A 6,945-nucleotide genomic window follows, 5' to 3' on the forward strand; every position below is an offset into this window, starting at 1 on the left:
GTAATTTCTGAGTTTTTCCCCACTAAAAATGACCTCATTGTTTTGTGATTCTTTTCTATAATTATGCAGTAACAGGAAAATAAACCAGCCCTGAGTACAGCCCATAGCAGAAATCATGTGCTCTTTATGCAAGTTTGATTTATAGACGTGTACTGCAGAGCGGAGTGACTATGAAACATTCATCTTCCCATTGCTGGTTGCCATGGAAATGGAGTACACAGAGCAGTGTCATTCCAGTCCTGGTGATGCCTGCAGTAGTTTATTCCTTTGTTGTTCTCATTTCTTAAACAACTGCCTAGCATTCTTTCATAATTATAATTAATCATGCACACAAGTTTTTATCTTTCATCGCACATAGAAACTACTAAAAATGTATGACAAAAATAGGGAGAATTTAAATATTCTTGTGGCTTTAAATATGCATTTGTAATTTCCCCTCTCAGTCCCATTGGAAAAATAGGTCATGAAAAAAAGAAAAGCTCATCTTAATGTACAGAAATTTCAATAAAGAAAGCAATATAGACATTTGAGGAAGAAGCCAGGAAACCATAAGGAACTTGAGATACCTTGAAAATTTTCTAATTTTTGAATTATAAACATAGATAATCAGAAAACTTTTGCTTTTGAAAATGCATTGTTTCCTATTGTTTTAGAAACTGTAATTTCTACTATAGTATCTCAAACTCTTAAGTATTCTAAATGAAGGACTCGCCTTGCAGTGGCTTTTTTGCTCTGGCCAGACTCCCAGGAACACTGTCAGATCAGGGTCAGGTTGAGACAGATCCATGGGTGGAAGTTTCTGTTTTCATTCAGTTATGCTTAGATCCAGGATACCCATCTACATGAGTGGCATGGGTCAGTCGATAATCATAACCTCTTAGGGATGGAAATTCATCCTTCCTTCTTTCCTTCCTCCCTTCTTCCCTCTCTCTTTTTCTTTCTCTCTGCTTTCTCTTAGGTAATAATCTCTCCCTCTCCCTCTCTTTGCTACTTTGCTCAATAATAGGAAAGTTTCATGCAACACTTTGGGTTTCAGGTTAATCCTGTGAGATGATCCATATTGGGCAAGCTCTGGATCTTGACTTCTGGCCTGTTCCCCCATGAAGCTACCAAACCAAAGCTGAGTGCAGGATACAGGCCATTGTCTCCAGGGTAAACGTGGCCCTGGGGAGCTGATTTTCTACCATTCTCTCGGCTCATTCTTCCCCAAGTTTTTTTTTTTTTTAATATTTATTTTTCAGTTATCATCAGACACAACATCTTTGTTTGTATGTGGTGTTGAGGATCAAACCCCAGCCGCATGCATGCCAGGCAAGAGCACTACCACTTGAGCCACATCCCCAGCCCTTCCCCAAGTTTTGACCTGGCAGTTCTCCACTGCCTTTTAAGTTCTTTGGTAATTTTTAAGGTGATTTTGTATTGAGTGTCTTATCCAGCATTTTTAGTTTGTTCAGGGGGTAATTGATTGTCTAAAAACAGAAAGTCATATGAATTATTAAATATTTTTATTCCAAACTTAAAAAAAAATTTTCCAAATATGGGTAGACTATTAAATATTAGAAGACTATTTATAAGAAATGTAGAAAATGTATAAAATTACCAATGCATTTCTAAAATTCAGTAATTTTGGCATTTGACTTGTGATATATCTTCTATTTCTGTTTGAAGCATATGAAGGCCACAGCCACTTATTGTTCTTGTATAGAATATCATTTAGAAGCCATAAGCTAAATATTAATTTTCATGTGACATAAAAACATAGTATCATAAGATAGTGATGCAATTTAATGATTGTGCTATTGAATCTCAACTTTATTATTTCATCCATTATTTATGAGAAAAACATGGAATGTTTTCCATTGTCATGAAGATATTATATTCAAGGTATAAATATCTAAAAATCTTATTTGTTTATTTATTTCCATACTGGGGATCAAACCCAGGGCCTCACACATGTCAGGCAAATGCTCTGCCAGAGAGCCATATCCCCAGCCTTTGAAAATCACTTTTTTGTTGAACTCAACTTCAGGATTTATTAAAATGCATTCTTACTGTATTTATATCTAGTGTAAAATAATTGACTGTCTCTGTCCACGTGTGTCCAGAGATAGCATGTACCCAAATTCCAGACTCCCAGAAGGAAAACATGTGTCCAACATGAACCATATCATTTGCCCAGTTGCAGGCAGTGATCCACCCTTGTCAGTTAGAGGCTGTGTGATCCTTATGATGCCAGGCAGAGGCCAGCCATGGGAGCGGGGTGGCAGTCAGACCAGCTGTGCTGCCTCTTCTGCACGTGGAGCTGTGGCTGAGGTTTTATAGCACTTAGTATGTGGCAAGTGCTGTCCTAGGTCCTTTACTCATTTTCTCCTCATGACAGCGTTTCGTAGATGAGATATTGAGGGCCAGACGGGTTAAAAAACCTGACCGTGGTTGCAGGACAACAGATAGTAATACAGGATTCGAAAGCAGCACTCAGAAACCATGATTTTATCAAATACTTTTGGTTTTTTTAAGGAATTACTTTTCTGACTGACCTCATGGATAAGATGCTATATACATCCTGTAAAACTGTCATTAAAAGAGGCAGTCTTCATTCAGCCTCTTTCAACCTGCATTGTTGCTTCATGGCTCTTTATTTTCAGATTTGGAAATTATTCTAATTACCCTGTGCAAACCTCCCTGATCTCCTAGGCTTTTCTCAGCCTTTGTTTTCCTGGATTAGAGGATCTGATTTTTTTTCACTCTTTGTACAGAAGGGGTTTCTGGTCCTTGACTATTAATTTACTTCCACTATTGTTTCTATATTTCCTTTTGTTGTCTTCTGAAATGTAGCAATTAGAACTGTAAACAGAGAAGATGTCGTGTCTCTGTGGTCTGTAAACAAAGACAAGAATTGGTCTTTGTCCATTTGGACTGTTGCATCAAAAACACCATCAACTTGGTAGCGAATGCACCAAAGAAATTAATTCCTCACACTTCTGGAGGCTGGACAATTCAAGAACAGGAGACTGTTGATCTGGAGTCTGGTGAAGGCCTACTTTCTGCATCCTCATATGATGGAAGGGGAGAATTTTTATGAGGCCACCTTAGAATCTTAGAGCCTCTTCTAAGGGCACTAATCACTTCCCAAAAGCCCCCCTCATCCCACCATCACACTGGTGATTAGGTTTCAACATTTGAAGTTTGGGGGGACACATGTTCAGCCCCTAAGCAGTGTTTCCTCTTTCCTTCCTTCCAATTCTCATGCCTGTCTGGGCCATATTGTGTACCTGGGAATACTGGATGGTGCCCACAGGGTGTATGAAGTTTAAATCTCTTAGGTGGCCATCTGGGATACAGCTGGCAATGAGGAGTTCGGCTCTCAACAAGAGCACTTAGGTTATTTTCTTCTGATTGAAATGAAAGGATCTACTATTTACTATATCCATTCACAAGAAAATACATTACAGCTTCAAGAAAAGTTTGAGTGTTAACACAAATGCTGAAATATAATACAGATGTTTAATGTCTTGCTGCAATATTATTTTACTGTTCACAGTCACCTGCTTTTTGATCCCTGTCTATATTTGCTTTCTTTGTTTCATAATACCTGTTCCTGAGAATATATTTTCAGTCTGTCGTTTTTTTTCTAAATGGGTGGCACATGTTAGAAAATGTTGATTCTTACTAGTGTCTTTCAGTAAATACCTGAGGACTCTTGTTAATTTTGTTTTCAGTACTATATTGTTTTTACTTAAATACCACATAAGAAATCATTCTGTGTCACTGGGTTATGGTACTTATTTAAATGTTTGTAGAGAGGGAAAAAAGTTATTTCTAGTTTTAACTTTTAAAAAAGAATTCCCAGGCTTCAAACCACTGCATGATGATAAATGTCCTGTATTTCTACAGGCTCAGAGTGCTTACGTGCAGTTTATAATGCTCATGTGGTCATGTGCATATCGTCACCTGAGATACTTGTCACCTTCTATTTCAGGTTTATACATATACAGTTCCCTTTTTAAGCAGTACATTATCTGAGAAGTGACTTCCCTCATCTCCTACCCCCACCCCCGTCATCTCTGCTACCACATCTTATGTCAATCAGAGCACTTTCCAAATCTCTCCTTCTTTGCCTATTGTGTCCCTCTTGCTGGACTATAAAGCTTTATGAGAACAGCCTTGACCTTGGGATGTTCAGATTAGCACAAAGCACATAGTCATTTACTTCTTGTCAAATGAATCAATAAATTTATTAAAGACTGCACAAAACAAGCTATTTATGTTAGAAATGACATTTGATCCTTACTAATTTGAACTCATGAAATTTTCTGTGGCTTACTTAGGACTTAAAGAGAGTATTCATGCTGGCCTTATGTTTAGGTTCCAGTAATTAGCTAATTAAAATGTTAACGATGGGTATATTTAATCTCTAGGCTTGATTAAGTTTTCTGAATCTTTGGACTCTAAGGATTGTGTATTTGCCATAAACTATCAAAAGTACAGTTAAGCAGAACTCTTGTCACATTTTCAAGAACACTAAATACATGCATTGGTCTTTTGGTGTCCATTGAAAATATTTTAAACACAGAAAGTGTAGAGAATAACATAATGTATAACTGGCACTTATGCCAGTTAAATTTATCCAGTTTTAACATTTGCCATATTTTCTAAAAAATTTTAAAGAAATAAAATATCACACATAAAATTTAAAATCCTTGTTTTTTTCTTCCTTGATTCCTTCCCCTCCATCTAGAATCACAGTCCACATTTTGATATTTATCAATCTTATTCCTGTTCTAATATTTTGGCACTGAATTTATTAATAAATAATACATCATCTTCTGTGGCATATTTTCAAGTGTTATGTACATGGAGATGTTTTGTACTGGCACCTTGGTTTTTTTCATCCAACACTAAGTCTTTGAGATTCATCGTGATGATACGTGTAGCTCTTGTAGTTTATTCATTTTCATTGCTGTGTAAAATTTCATTTTGTTTTCCTGTCTCTGGTGGAAGGACACTTCAGTTGTTCTCAGTTAGTCACCATGTGATTAAAACTGCAGTAAGCTTTCTTGAACCTTTCCATTTGTGCACATGTGCCAGAATTTCTGCAGAGCAGTGCTTCAGGATCTTTTTCAACTACAGCCCTCCCGGAGTATTTATAAAGCACATTTAGGTTAACAGACAGATTGCTTCTGAATGAAGGCAGCCTGCCTGCCTGCCTGCCTGCCTGCCTGCCTGCCCAAGAGATCTTGGGGATGCACGTCTTGCCCCAGCTGTAAGCCAGCTGTGGTGCAGCTTTGGGAAGCTGTGCTCCGGTGCTGTGGTCTTTGTGTTTCTCGGGACAGAGTCAAAGACTATGCACTTTCATGTGTATTTTTACATTGATAATAAGTTCAAATGGTATCAGAGCATATAACTTCCAATATATTATAAACACAGACACTTAAAATTAACATATCATCCTTTTTAATGTGTCTGGTGGAATCTAAACACCACAATGATTTGACATTCATCATTTCGCTTTAGTAACGTGAAAGGTATGAGACCAAGTTCCTCAACAATTTGAAGTTTCACAAGTTAAAATATTTATATTTCTATTGTTATTATTCCCACATAAGATTTTATCCTAATGTAATTTTTCATCTTTCTGGCTTTTACTGTCAGTATTTTTCAATTAGATTTATCAGGGTATAATTTCCATATGGGGTTATATGCATTTTGATGGCTACATGCTTTTGTAACCAGGGACACAGTGGACAGAGAATATCCCTTTCAGTTTCCTTCCTCTGCTCCTGGCCTCCAGCGCTTCTGATCTGAGTTTTGTCTGTGTTACTCCCCTTTGCAGAATGTTGTGTAAGTGGTCACATGATATTCTGGCCTCTGTACCGGGCTTCTTCCACTCACCATAATGCACTTGAGATTCACCTGCCCGCCTGCCCGTTGGGGTGTGCACAGCAGTGACTGGTTCCTTGTCATTGCCGAGTAGTGTTCTGGGTGGGTAAAAGCACCTCTCATTCTTCAGCTGGCAGACACCTGCTTCCATTTGGGGATGTTTGTGAACAATGCTGCTGTAACACCTGTGTGCAGGTCTTGGCGTAGATGTTTGTTTTTATTTCTTTCTGGATGAATGGAATTTCTGAGTCTTATGGTAAAGATGTGTTTTAAATTTGTAAGAAACTGGAACACCATTTCTTTTTTATTTATGTATCTTCACTGACAAAAATTGTATATATTTATATATAGATAACATAGATGCTGCGAAATATGTGTACTTTGTGGAATGGCTGATGGAACTGTGAAGCATCATTACCACACTGGCTTGTCAGTGTGTGCGCACGCACCTGATGAGCATGCTTTAAATCTGCTTTCCCATAGAGCTGTTTTCCCAAGGGCCGAACCATGTTTTCATACTCACTAGTGAAATACGAGTGAGCCAGTTGCTGCACGTCATTGCTGGTCCGTGGTCTCTCAGTCTTTTTGTTTCGTTTCCAGTCATCTCTAGTAGGTGTGCGGTGGCTATCTCAGTTTTAATTCACAGTTCTCTGATGACTAGTGACTTCAGCTATTATTTCTTGATCTTAACTTGCCAGCCATATTTCTTTAATGAAGTTGTGTTAAGTCTTTTGCCCAGTGTTTTAATTGGTTTTAAAGCCTTGAGTTGTAAGAGATTTTATATTTTCATGTACAAGTTCTAGACTATGCTTTTTGTTCACTTACTTAACACTTCTTTCAAAAGTTCTTCTTATTTTAATGAAATCCAATTTGTTGGTTTTTGTAATCATTCATACTTTTCTTGTCTTACATTGTAATCTTTGCCTTACCTAAGTGTGATGGTTAATTTTATGTCAACTTGGCCAGGCCACATTGACCAAGAACTGGTTTATGCTGTGAAGGTGTTTTAAAGATACGATTAACACCTGCATCCATGGATTTTGGTAGAGCAGACTGCTGTCCACA

This window comes from Callospermophilus lateralis, unplaced genomic scaffold, assembly GCF_048772815.1.
Source record: "Callospermophilus lateralis isolate mCalLat2 unplaced genomic scaffold, mCalLat2.hap1 Scaffold_1576, whole genome shotgun sequence".
Taxonomy (NCBI): Eukaryota; Metazoa; Chordata; class Mammalia; order Rodentia; family Sciuridae; genus Callospermophilus; species Callospermophilus lateralis.